The following is a 15,187-nucleotide window of genomic DNA, read 5'->3' as shown; positions in this document are numbered from 1 at the left end:
ACTTAAGGCTAAAGTTCTACAGTTGTGTATTTGGAAAGTCACACTGGAACAGATCTTCCTGAGAGCTTACCACCTCACATACACATCTTTATCTCCCTCCTAATATTTGGCACAGTGCTTCTCACTTAATATGGATGCAATTAATGAATATACAAAGAAGGACAAGATACATTGCATGAGATACTCAGAATTACCTGATCTATCCAACCTAGCCATGATTTTGATTGCAAAAACAAAAGATGTCTGCTAAGATCAGAAAAAAAATCTACCAATGGAAAACTTCAGGAGACTTTCAGGTATAGTTTGCCGGCAGCTGAATCCTTCAACACATGTCTTAAATCAATGTAGCCCTGTAGTATACTGTAATTTTAAATAAGATCATGCTAATGTTATTATTGAGCACTTTCTATATATAAAACATTGGGCCAGACATAAGGAGATAAAAATCTGGGCCAAAGTGTATTCTTCTAGGTGGCAGTAGGATCGGATACTGCACAGATATGTAAAACACAAGGCAAAGGAAGGTAATTTAGGTTCTTTAAGAGTATGCTGGTAGTCTAGACGGTATTAGGGGTCACAGGATACTATTTATTGGAATCCATTCAAGAGGCAATATGAGCTGAAATTGAGTTACAGATAAAATGATTTATAGATCTGAATATTTCTGCAAATAATAAATTTGATAATAAATTTGAGATAATAAATCTGAATATTTCTGTGGATAATAAATTTGAGATACAAGAATTCAGATTTATTTTTGGAAGACAATTTACATCTTTTTAAATTTTTCTAATTTTTATTTGAGAGAGAGAGAGACAGCATGAGTAGGGGAGGGTCAGAGAGAGAAGGAAACACACGATCTGAAGACAGGCTCCAGGCTCTGAGCTAGCTGTCAGCACAGAGCCCGACACAGGGTTCGAACCCAGGAACTGTGAGATCATGACCTGAGCCGAAGCCGGTCGCTTAATCGACTGAGCCACCCAGGCGCCTCTACATATTTTTAAAGAGGCAGATGTGTGAGAGTCTTAAGGAGGGCACTTGTAATGAGTACTAATGTTGCATGTAAGTAATGAATCACTCAATTCTACTCCTAAAGCCAATACTGCACTTTATGTGAATGAACTAAAATTTTAAAATATAAAAATAAAGAGGCAGAGAGTTCCCCCTTAGACTGAAAAGCCTAATGCACCTTATGGTGGAAACCTAAGCAGGGTAGGCAGAATAATAATCCCTAAAGAAACCCACATACTAATTCCAGAAACCTGTGAAATTTTACCTTATATGGCAATAGGGACTTTGCATTTGTGAATAAGGCACTTGAGATGGGGATATTATCCTTAATTATTCTGGTGGATCCAATGTGATTATAAGGGTCCTTCATGACTGAGAAGAGGAAGACAGAAGCAGAGGCTGGAGGGAAGCACTTTGAAGATGCAGGACGGCTCCAGGAGGCAAGGTATGGAGGCAGCCTATATATGCTGGAAAAGGCAAGCAAATGGATTCTCTCCTAAGGCTTCCAGAAGGAACACAGCTCTTCTGACACTCTGATTTTAGCCTATATTATCCATTTTGGACTTCTGGCCTCCAGAGAAAGAAATAATACATTTGTGCCTTTAAAGCCACTAAGTTTATGATAATGTGTTATAGTAACAGTAGGAAACTAATATATTCAGACTACCCGTACTTAGGAGTCGAAGTAGGAATCAGAACCAAAGGGAGGGGGAAGCAACTATCAGAATAATAAGAAGGCAAGTTAGAGATGCAGTTGTCCTGGCATATATAACTGGTGAATAGAATATGAGAGAGAGGGGAGGGGAGGGAGGAGACTTGACAGAACTAACAAATCTGAGAACTTTAACACGGCATTGGCAACCTGTGACTAAACAAACGGGTTACATTCATCACCCAGTACATCTTTTTGTCACCATCTTTATTTAACATATTAAATAAAGGAGGGAATACTACACCAAGGCATCCTTGAAAGCAGTCAATGATGTCTAAATGTAGCTATGGATATTGAAATACATATATAACTACTAAGGAAGAACAGCTGAGAGGACCAGGGATATCTCAAGAGTTATGAGGTGGGTTGAAGAAAAAAAACAAAAGCACAGTGCAAGAGGAAATCACTTTAAGAAGGTTCCTGATTGCCCTTTCCAGCATCAACTGTGGATTACTGGGAAATTGCTTAGGTTAAAAGAACATTCTAAGACACTCCTGCCATGGATACAGCAACTGAGTGTATGTATGAGTTGGATGTTAAGTCAAAGACGCTGTGTCAAAAGAGTAATAGGAGTCAGTTGAAGTAGTACTGGATGATGATGCTGAGCCCTGCTAAGACTCAACAACTGAGTCTGACCTTGAGCCCACTCCTTCCATCCTGGGCCTTACTTCCTCTTCTGTAACAGGATGTAATTGATCAGAGCATTCTCTAAGGTTTTTTTACATCTCACATTCTTTAACACTGGTGGGCATTTTTATCTCCTCTCTCTCCACTAATCCTGTCCTCCAAACCTTCTCTCTCCTAAATTAATAAATATTTACCTCCTCAAATAAAAGAGGAAAACATGACCTAGAAAGGTAGGTGTGAAGAATTGTTTACCAATGAGAGTACTATGTGGAAGGAATGGCAATACATACAACAGGAATGCGTCAAGAAGACAGTTTCTAACACCATGTAACACTCTAACACAGAGATTGGCGATTTTTTGCTATCAAGGGCCTGACATAAATATTTTAATATTCATGGGCTACATAAGTTCTGTATTGCATATTCTTTTTTTTTCCTATAATACTTTGAAAAAATGTAAAAACTTCATGGGCTTCAGCAAAATTGGCTGTGGGCTACATGTTTGTTTGCCACATAGGTTAAAGTTTGCTAACCCCTGATCTAATAGGTCATTATCAATGTGGAAACAGAAGAAGCAGCATGAAATTTAATGTAAAGGCAGTTAAGGAAATATGAGACTCTAGAGGAGTCTTTCTTAGGAACTGCTTTTATGTACATGATATGGAACTAGTTGAAGGAACTCTTCCTGTGTGCAGTTTAGTTATCTTTCATGTGAAACCTGTATCATCACAAAGCAAACCAAATGTGTGGTGGAGAAGTGAGGCAGGGAATAGAGACAACACAATCATAAACAAGCAAAGCTGAAGACCTAAAGCTATCAAAACCTTTGGCTCAAAGCATGAACCATGCTTAAAGCTTCCCCTACATCTGTGCATTTTGGTCACAAACGTATAGAATGAATCTATTCATTTCTGTCACACTTTAAGACAGTTTCATTTGGATATTCTGTTTCTTTTGATCAAAAGCAGGCTAACTGATACAATGTGGAAAGATGCCTCCTTCTATCCTTAAACCTCATCCAATTCCAGGCTCCCATCCTGTGGCACATGGCTTCTTCAGATGTACAACCCATCAATTAACTGATTCCAAGGCTTAAGAGGGCTAGGGGTATAGTGGGGCTCAGACATCAAGGAAGGCTGGGAAAGATCTTGGTAACATAGCTTGCAAAGAAAAAACAATGTTTCAGTTTGCCTAGGGAAAATGTCCTAAGTCAAAATAATCCATACTACAATAAACTGCTTTATCATACGGGTCTGATTTCTGTGTACATTCCTAACACTGCTTACAGGTATTAGTCCTCTGAGAAGTTTTTCTATTTTGCAAACCTAAAGGACGTTGCAATTTTAGAGAATGGTGTTAGAACCTGAAGTTTTGCAGTAGGCTGAATAATGGCCCTACGAACATGTCCACCTTCTAACCCCCAGAACCTGAAAATGTTACAATGAATAGCTATTCTTCATTTTTAAAAAAATTAAAAATTTTCAGAAGAAAAACACCCCACAAACAATTAGAAATATATTGGTGCTCTCTAACTTCTACTTGTTTACACACACATATATTAATTACATCTAAGTTACAGTAAATACCTAATCTCACTGTTTAGTTAAAATGTCTCGATTAGTCCCAGATTTCTGATTTTAAATTTTAAAACAAGATAGGACATGATTAGCTATAATTCTTTTTATTAATATTTTACTGACCTTTCTGTGTTTGGTGGCTTTTAATGTCATCTTTTTGTGTTGGATTATGTATTGCCTGTCATCACCTCAGCATGGCCATGTCACTTTTGTCTTGCCCTCTTCACTGTTTTATAAGGGAAAACCTGTAACTAAATTTTCTAGAATCCCTTTTCCCTCTATGTTCCCGGATTGTTTTGGCCAATTAGAGGCAGTTGCACTTTATTAGGGGGTTGAAGACAAGGATGGGCCATTAGCCTCCCCACCAGCTGCACCAAAATTAAATGGCACACATGGAGTCGACAGCAGCTCCTGAGGGAGCTCCTCCAGTGAGTCATCTGCTAAGGTGCATGGAAAACCAGCAGTGGCTTCCCTCCCATCCCATGTTATGATTTTGTCAGTTCAGAGAGTAGCTTCCCTGACCTATGTTCCACCCTTCCAGTGGTTGTAACGCCCTTTAATTCCTTGTACTGAACCTCTTCCAACTAGCAAAACTTACAGTGGCTACTGCTTTCCTGACAAAACCCTAATACATACATTCACTGTTCCTACTGGCCCTGTGAGATCATGCTTTGTTGAGTAACAAAACAGCCAGATCAAGCAGTTAGTGGTGGAACTTAATACCACACTCAATGATATGTATCAGTAACACCAAAATAAGAAGGAATACATAGAAAGTAGTATCAACTCTAATCCAGGTTCTACAACCAACTAGCTATGTACCATTTAGTCACTTCATCACCACAGACGTCAGTTTTGTCAACTGTACAGAAGGGCCAGGCACAGTTTATCTCAAGGGTAATTTCCAGAATTAATCATTTAATTAATTATGTATGTATCAATGAGAGGTCAGAGACAAAATCCCCTGATTCCATGGTGTAATAAACTATCAATGTGAGCAAAACAAAAACACAATCCCAAAAGTATTTAATATTTTCAGAGATTTTCTTAAATCATTCTGTTATATATGATTACACATAAGCATAATTTGAATACGTAGTACTTTATCAATTACAAACCATCCAGAGATAAGGTAGCTTAATTCCATTAAATTTTCATTTCTAAATATAGAATATACATTACTTTGTTTACCTGTTAAGTCCAATGGTAAATATCATGGGAAGGAAAACTAAGAAATCAAAATATAGTTAAAGACAGACTAATTTAATCCTTTCTCTTGTATAAACCAAATTAAGGAAATCATAAAAATTTAACAATAATGCACAGTGATTATTAAGGTACCAAAATAGCAAAGAATGCATGCACTTTATTATTATACATGCACATATAAATGAACATGTAAAACCTAGTAATTTTATTTGGGCTCTGTACTTATCCTTAACAAGCAACTCTCCATCTTAGGTTTCTGAGGACAGTAATGATCTTACACAATTTTTAAAAGTTTTCGACAAAAGTGATTCACTCTTTATATAATTGAATTAAATTTTTTTAATGTTTATTTTTTTATTTTTGAGAGAGTGAAAGACAGAGAGACAGAGCACAAGTAGGGAAGGGGCAGAGAGAGAGAGAGAGAGAGAGAGAGGGAGGGAGGGAGGGAGGGGGAGAGAGAGAGAGAGGGAGAGAGAGAGAATCTGAAGCAGGCTCTAGCCTCTGAGCTGTCAGCAAAGAACCCGATGCGGGGCTCAAACTCATGAACCATGAGATCAGGACCTGAGCAGAAGTTGGACGCTTAATTGAGCCACCCAGGTGCCCCAAACTGAACTAAATTTTAAGTTACTGTAAAACTTTCATAAACATTTATAACTAAGAATATCTCTTGTCAGCAATGGGTTCCTCTATTTTATTGCAAATATTTGGACTTCATAACAGTATGTGTCTGGCTTAAACTTCACTTTAGTTTACCTCAGGTACCTGTATTTGTTTTAGCCAGTTTGCTTACACAGGCTTAGGGAAATCTTGCTAAGTTTACAATATATTCTGCAGGACAATTTTAGTTATAAAACAGTCCCTAAATATTGCTTCAGTAAAGGAATAAAACATTAATTAGCAATAAGAAATAAATTCATTTAACTCCAAGTCCTATTTTATGCTATCTTATGGATCTTTAACGCATACAAGAAATATTTCAAATTATGTGATATACAAAGATTCTCTGACTAACTCAGAAGAAATTTAGTCTCATTTAGGTCAGGAGCTTAAATGTCAATATTATAATCACTTTAAAATTCCACAAAATACTGGAAAGTTCACCTATTTGAGGCATCTGGGTGGCTCAGTCAGTTAAGCGTCCGACTTTGGGTCAGGTCACGACCTCGTGGTTCATGGGTTCGATCCCTGTAGTCGGGCTCTGTGCTGACAGCTCAGAGCCGAGCCGGGAGCCTGTTTTCAGATTCTGTGTGTCCCTCTTTCTCCGACCCTCCCTTGCTCACACTGTTTGCCTGCCTGCATGTCTGTCTGTCTCTCTCTCTAAAATAAAAATAAAACACTAAAAACATTTAAAAATAAAGTTAAGCTATTTTACAAAGAGAATTTTAAGAACAAAGTTATAAATCATTAGCCTTAGTTATATGACAAACAATAAACTTCAACTAGGACTCAGAGACTGCCAGGCATTAACTAGTTTTCAGAGTCCAAGATGAAGGCATACTTGATATATGTGTAACCATATATTCCCATATAAAATACAACTAATTATATAAATCAAATAAATTTTTTGTTTCTGGCCACTCATCTTGTGAAATTATCTTAGGAAAAGACACTCATTCTTACTGCCAGTTTTACAATACAGAGCACTTATTATTCACCAGTGGCTTTCTATGACTGTAATTTGGTTATGCTGCAAATTACATATTTAAGGTCACACACATATTCAAGCTCTAAAACCTTTGTTTCCCCCAAATAATATTAATCACACTTTAAAACAGAAAATTTAAGGCTCTCTTTTTAAAGTTTGTATTTACATTCTAGTTAGTTACCATGCACTGTAATATTAGGTTCAGGTGTACAATATAGTGATTCAACACTTCCGTACAACACCTGGTGCTCTTCACAAGTGTCCTTCTTAATCCCCATCACTTATTTCACCCATACTCCCCACCCACCTCCCCTCTGGTAACCCTCAGTTTGTTCTCTGTACTTAAGAGTCTGTTTCTGGGTTTGCCCCCTCTCTCCCTTTTTCCTCTTTGCTTGTTTGTTTTGTTTCTTAAATTCTACATATGAGTGAAATCATAAGGCTGCACATCCAAAAAACAAGCCTCTCCTAAATACCAATCCCTCTTGTCCTTAAAGTTTTGTAAATCTTAAATTATACCTTCAGGTGCATTCTAAACAGGTAAAAAAAAAAAACTTTTCTTTCACAAACCTTTTTCAGTTTGGAACTACCCCGCGCAAAACCCAATTTTAAGCTTGCTGCCATGACTAAGCTATGCCTCTGGCTTCATGATTTATCTTCCTACCATTTGATTTGTAATTTAGGCATCAGCAGTTGAAATCATGATCAAAAGTGAAGAGGTGCCTAGAGCTTTCAGGCAGTCATGATAATTATGTACATTACTAAACTGCTCAATCATATCTAGACCAATGATCCTGTCACCATTTACAAGTCCAATGATCTTAAAACTCTCCCCACTGAAATAGAAAATTGCTTGCCAGTAAAATGGCACGTCCATCATTCAGTTACATGTCAGTTCAACATGACAAAAAGGTCATCTTCCAGAGGAGACTTAGCAGACCCTTTCTGGTGAAAATTAATTATTTAGCTGCCTTCCTAAGTCCTAAGATACAATGACTAGTAATATGCACTTGGGGTGAAAAAGGTCACGACACTTAGACAAGGACATTCAAACGGTACCTAAATGGACTCCAAATCTTTTCCAGTTTGTATATTCTGGTATAATACAACATGCCTCTTGTTCCACAGTAAATGTCTACATTTCATTAAGTATCCTGTGCTTGGTGTACAAGTGGCACAACTGGTTGAGATGTCTCTAAGCATATTAAACAACACATTGATTCTACTAATAGTCTCCTGTTTCTGTTGTTCTGGGGGATTATGTCAACCTGTTGCTCTCTCAGCCTGGTAGTTTCTACATACTTTCCTTCCATCCATCATTTTTTAAAGGTCTACTATATGGGGGACCTACTGCAAATAAACTGAATTAGGAGTTCATGATTACTGACTCATAGGTTACAGTGCTGAAAATTCAGTATCTAAGGCCTTAGAGGTGAGAGAGTGGGAGGATATAAGAACATAATAAACACTTGATTTTTTTCTATGTCTTCCTTACACAATCATCATTTACAATACATTTCTAGAAATATCACTGAGTATATATGAAGAATGCTGGTCTCTTTATAATCATTAGATTACCAGATAAGACATTTTAAGTTCCATGAAGAGCCACCTGATCAAATTCCATATATATCCAACTGAGTAAATTTCTCTACATTGTCTTAGGTTTAGATATGTAATAACTTACACTGGGCTTTAACAACTGAATTATTGTTACTGAGACTTACTCAACTCAATATGTATCAGATACAATGCTAAATGCTTGTATTACCAACAGTTCTCTAAGAGATATACTATTAAGTTCCTATCCATGTATAAGAAAACTGTGGACTATGGAGTCTACGTAACTTTTCTAAAGCCTCACAATTTGTGGTTTCCATCATCCTTTAGCCCAAATCTTGAGTCCCCCATTCCCATAATACCTTTCCTCCATTCAACAGTCACAGTCTCACTTTTTTGCTTCCTACCAAAACTGCCTTGGAGATAAAGCATGACTCTTTCAAGAAGTATCTGTGTGTGATACAGGGAGTAACCATTTTGCCTCAGGAGTAAAGATGTAATATTAGAATTCCAGTCATTGTTGGGCCCAGGTAATAGGCTACAAAGGAGACAAAGACTTTCTTGGATTTCATTCAATGATATCAAGCAGGCCACAATCCGAACAGAAGACAAACCTAACTTAATGCACCACACTACTATTTCTTTGATAAGGTTCTTGAGAACACCACTTTCTCATTAGGAAACCATTTCAGGATTAGATAAAAGATGCAGACGTAGGAGAGACAACAATGGCTGTCTGTTCTTGGCTTCATATACACTTTGTTGGAAATTATAGACTGAAACATAAATTTCCAAAGAAGAGATATTTGAAAATTAAGTTGGAAAAGTATTATTCCCTTAATTTCAGGAATTTGGTTAAATCTTGGTCTTAAGTAAACATGAGATAAGGCAGGTGAAGATAGTGATTGGAGGTCTGATCTATGGTTTACAAATAAAAGGATGGAAGTGAAGTCCTAAGAGCAAATCCTGCCAAAGGATCCTGGATATTAGACCAAACTTTAAGATGTAGTCCACAAATGTTGAGAGCAGACGGCAAGGGGTAAGAGACACATCCAATTACTGGTGTTAGCGAACAACACAAAGAATTACAGCTAAAGATTATGGTACATGAATCGTCTTCCAGATGCCTGGGGGGCAGACAGCAGTGCACATGCAAAAGTCTGGTACCAATATGAAAGATTCAGGATATAAATAAGGCAAAAAGAAATGGAGAATCTATAGACTAGGGCCTGGCAACTATTTCCATGGATCCGAGAGAGGCCACTGGTTTCAGTAACGACTGCCAGGTGGATGATATCTACTATTACAAGAATGGGTCTGTATAACTTCCTCACTGGCTTTGAGTAACTTTTGTGGTTTCTATGAAATACCATTTAGTAGTAGCCTTGCCAACTCCCACAAAGCATTTATGATTCTACAGTAATTGGTGATTTCAGCTGAGAGTCAGTATGTCAAAGATGACTTTCTATGTAACGAAATATGACCATAAGCTCTCTATGTTTAAGCCCAGATCAAGTAGACTACTTCTCTATGTATCCACAGGGAGAAGGTAGAGAAAGGAAACTAGAGAGGAACCTAATGTTTTCATTATATACCTATTCATGACATGGGCCATACTATGCTACTTATGTACTATATATCAATTAATCCTCATCACCATATTAATAAATAACAACTTTAATCACAATTTATTCAAAGTAGAAAACAATGTTCCAAAATACTAACTTTCATGTCCAGAGTGACACAGTGAAAAGTAGAAGTCATTTTGTATTCGAAAATGGCAGAATCACTTCAAAGATACACAACACAACAATACAAAATCAACAACAACCAAAAAAAACCATGTTCCACGTGGAACCCTGAGAAATGAAAATTTCCTCCATTCAACATCCAAGTGAAAAAGACTGGACTCCTGGTTTCACCTCCTGCATAAAGAGGTTTGCAAGTCATCACTCCTATATGTGCAATAAGAGGAAGCTCGACAAAATGAAAATCAATCACTTTTTTTGGGACCTGGCAGAGAAATGAGGGAGCAAGGCAAACTGCCATCTTGAATTCTGGATAGACAGGCACATAGAAAGTCACAGCCAAGATACGTTTACTCAGAACAGATGCCAATGGGACCATAAATTGGTAAGAACACTTTAAATGGCAATTTTGACTAACTTCTGGAGGCTGAGTATGGACTGGAATAAAAGTGAAAGACTGCTTGAGGGACAGAGTCTTATATGACCTCCCAAATTTTTATGGGCTTTATCTGAAAGAACTCCATAAGAATTCTTAAAGACCCAAGAAAGGTGCCATCATGGCTCAATAGGGGAAGAGGAAGAATAACCATTAGGAAATAAGCTCAGAACCTTTTGTATAACAAAGGTCTAACTTTCCAAGTAAAAGTTTTTGGGAGCCATATCTCTGCTGACAGAAGGGCATTCCTCTATAATTCTCAGAAATCCTGTCTCAAATAAAAAGAAAGAAATAAAACACAGCTAAGAGGAATCAAAGCTTCAAAGAAGAATAATGGAGACAGTGCAGCCAAAGAAGGCAGCAGCGGGTAGGAGTGAGGGGGAATGCTATGACAATAGAGAGACAATTATGAAGATCACCTCCTAGACAGTAGAAGAATGAGATTTAATCATGAGACTATAGAATGCTCTCCCCCCTCATACCATACCACCACATCAACAAGGTCCAGTATGACATAAGATTCCAACTGATAAGAGGAACAAGACAGCGTTTCCCTGAAAATGAATATTTAAAGACAAAAGAGAAAAGAAAAATAAAGATATTAGAGGAATTTGGAGTCTTTGACACTTATAGATACAGTTAATACTACAAACATATCAACTACTACCCACATTAACATAAGTCCTTTTTTTAGATGGCCTATTACCTCAGTTACTAATACCTGATACAACATTTCTAGATGTCACCAAAAACTTACAAAGCATGCCAAGAGGCAAGAAACACACATACACACACACACAGTCTCCAAAGACAAAGCAACAATCAGAATAGGACTCAGATATGATACAGAGATTTGAATTATCATGAGGAATTTAAAATAAATAGGATTAATATGTTAAGGCCTCTAAGGAAAAAAGTAAGCAAAGGCAAGAAATACAGGTAATATAAATACTAAGATATAAACTAAGAAATAATCAAATGGCAATACTACAAATCAAAAACACCATTACATAGAGGAAGTGTGCCCTTAATGAGCTCATTAGTAGGCTGGACAAAGCCACGGAAAGAATCACTAAAATTGAAGACAGGCCCATAAAATCTTCCACACTAAAATGCAAAGAGAGAAAAAATATGAAACAAAAAGAAATTCAAAAACCAAGGGACAGGGGCGTCTGGGTGACTCAGTCAGTTGAGTGTCCAACTCTTGATTTTGGCTCAGGTCATGACACCGGGATCAGGGGATCTAGCCCCACATCGGGCTCATGTGGAGCCTGCTTAAGATTCTCTCTCCTCCCTCCCTCTGCCCCTCTCTCCCTGTCTCTCTCTGTAAAATAAAACATAAAATAAAAAGAGCCAAGGGACAATTTCAAAATGGGTAACATGTAAATGAATTACAAGAAGGAAAGTAAACAAAGTGGAAAACTGATATTTGAAGCAATAATTACCAAAAAATTATCCAAAACCAGGAACAGAGAAGAAATGTGAAGTCCAGGAAACTCAATGAACAATAAATAAGTATTCTGAAAGCTACATTCAGGTATTTTATATTCAAAATGCAGAAAACCAAAGGCAAAAAGAAAAATCTTATGAGAAGCCATGGTGGGGCATGGTTGGGGGAGGGTATCTTACAGGAACAAGGACAAGTACTACGGCAAACTTCTCATCAGAAACCATGCAAGTAAAAAGACAGCAGAGTGATGTATTTAAAGGGGTGAAAGAAAAAACACCCACCAATTGAGAAGTTATTATCCAGTGAAATTATACTTTAAAATGAAAGGAGAAATGAAGTCTTTTCCTGACAAAACCTGAGGTAAGAAATATTAGAAACAGTTTTTCTGGAAGAATTAACATGATATGGGTCAAAAACTAGGTTCTACATGAAGAAAGGAAGAGCATAAGAGATGGATAAAGAACGATCAAGTATTTTATTTCTCTTATCTGATCTAAATTATCAAGTGTTTAACTTAATAACACAGTAAAAATGGATTGAGTGATTATAACATGAGGATAGTCACATAAATGACAGTGTCAAAAAAGAAAAGGGAAGAACTGGATACTCTATTATAAATAACAGCACTACACATGAAGAAGTGTAGTGTTATTTGATTGGAAACTCAAATTAGATAAAAACATTTGTTTCAAACACTAGAGAAACAACTAATTTTTTTAAAAACAGGTATAATTGATATGCTAAGAGAGGAGATGAAATGGAGCATATAAATGCTCCATTATAGTGGGAAAAGGCAGAGAAAGAGGGAAAATAAAATTAAAGAACAAATGCCACATATAACAGTTACAAGTATGTGAGCATTAATCCAAGTCTCTCAATAATTACATTAAAAGTGAAATAGTCCATTAAAAGTTTAAAAATGATGATTCAGAGTGGATTCATTTTTTTAAAAAAAGTCACAAGTATATGTTGTCAATAAACAACCTACCTAAAACATAAAGAGTCATAGATTACAAGAACAAGAAAAACGATTTATCATGCTACCATTAAAAATAGAGTACTCTACATCTGGAATGATTTATGTGAGGAGCTCTGTAGACTATTCTCTAGTAAAACAAACAAAAGTGGTAAAACTATTTAAAAAATTTAAGTATCTGATAATTGTACTAAAGGAATACAGCAATTAAAGAAACATCCTTTAAAAAAATACACTAAAACTTGGTAGAAACAGTGAAAGTAAATGACATTTGAACCATGACCCGCTCCACTCTTCTCACAATTCCCTCCTTCAGCTCACCTTGAGGAAAGCTCAATTCTGGGTGCGTGTGTCCCAAAAAATAATCCTCCCTCCCTACTCAGCTCCCAATAAAAGGTTCCTGTATTTCATTGTAAGGAGCAGAGTGCCAGCATTTCTCATTCCTTCCAATTCTAAGATGAGGTGTCTAAATTACTTGTTTGAACAGCTAAGAAGTTGGGGTCATCCTTTCTTTTACTCATCTCCCTCCTCTCTTTAAACATATACTCTACCTACTCTAAGAGCAATAAATCAAGAATCCTGGTGTCCTGATCACTCTTGCTTCAGTTCTTTTATAAGACGAAGATCTCACACAGGGAGAGGTAAGGCAAGAAGATCAGAAACCAATGGCTGCCCAGCACTTGCAAAGAAATCTGTATTTTACAGTATTTAAAAAAAATTTTAATGTGTTAATTTTAGATAATGAAGCTCTTCCAAATGTGCTAAACATCTGCAATAGAGAGGTCGATTAATTAATGATAAAGGGGTTAATTTCCCCAGAGCACAATACAATCCTAACAATACAAGACTGAAAATGTGATAGAAGTGAAAGTAAAAATAAACAAATCCACTGTTCTTTTTGGAGACATGGATACCCATTATGTCAGTAATTAATAGATTGACAAAGCATAAAAGCAGTAAGGGTATATATGATATGAATGACCCTATCAATCATTTTAGACTCACTGACATTATAGAAGATTCCATTCAACAACAGCAGCATACACATTTATCTCAAACTCACATGGAACATTCATCAAGATACACCACATTCTAGGTAATAAAATACACCTTATGAAATTTATAAAAATAGAAATCAGTAAATTAATTATCTCAGACAACAATGGAATTAAACTGGAAATCAGCAACAGAAAGATGGCGGGGGAATACCAAGTATTTCCAAATTTATTAACATACTGATATATAATCCATGATCAAAGACAGTTTCAAATATTTTAAAAATATTTTCAATTAAATGAAAATGAGAATACAATTTATCTAAATTTATAGGATGCAGTGAAAGCAGTGCTTAGAGGGATATTAACAGCAAAGACCTAAAATCAATTAAAATGGAGTTGGATTTCTAAATGAAAATTACAATTAAGAAAAATGTTACCATTAATTTCATCTATATTTACTGACCATCTCTCATATGCCAGGTACTGGTATAGGTGCTGCAGATATAGAAATGAACAAGAAAGACAAGAAAAACCCCTCCTATAACCAAACTCACATTTTAATGGGGACAGCTGAACATTAAACAAGTAAATGAGTAAAGAAAATGCTTTCTGATGGCCATGAATGATGTAAATAAAGTAGAACTGGGTAATATGACAAGTTTTGCAAACAAGTAACACTTGTGTGACTAGGGTAATTAATTGTGCCTGAGAATATGACATTCAACCGAGACTTTTATGACACTATGTCTGGTATTATCCTTAAGCTTCTCTTTCCAACCGCTGAGGGTTTTTTTTTTTAATCTTAGGGAATATGTTTGTCTTTAATTTTTTCATATCCCATTTTTTGAAGATTTATCTATCATATACATAGAGCCTTATATAGTTAACTATATGTGTTTATTAGCAAATTCTAAAATAGTCACATCTATGTTTGCCTAAGCAAATACAAACATGTACAGTATTAAGTAACAGATAAATGCTTTTATAAAGAGAAAAATATTACTAGTATCAGAGAGGGACACATATTTTAACATCCTGAAATTTGACTTTTTTCTTTTACAAAAAAAAGGACATATTTCAATTATATATTCAGGAGAATAAAATGGTTAATTATCCAAAAATACATGGTTAAGTTTGCCCAAAATTACATCTTTTGCCAAACCCAAAGGGTTGATACTTCAACTCTATCAGAGAATGATGCCATGGAAAATCAGTATCAGTGTATTAAAAAAGAAGGTTAA

This window comes from Suricata suricatta, chromosome X (genome assembly GCF_006229205.1).
Source record: "Suricata suricatta isolate VVHF042 chromosome X, meerkat_22Aug2017_6uvM2_HiC, whole genome shotgun sequence".
NCBI lineage: Eukaryota > Metazoa > Chordata > Mammalia > Carnivora > Herpestidae > Suricata > Suricata suricatta.
Note: the sequence above shows the minus strand (reverse complement) of the source record.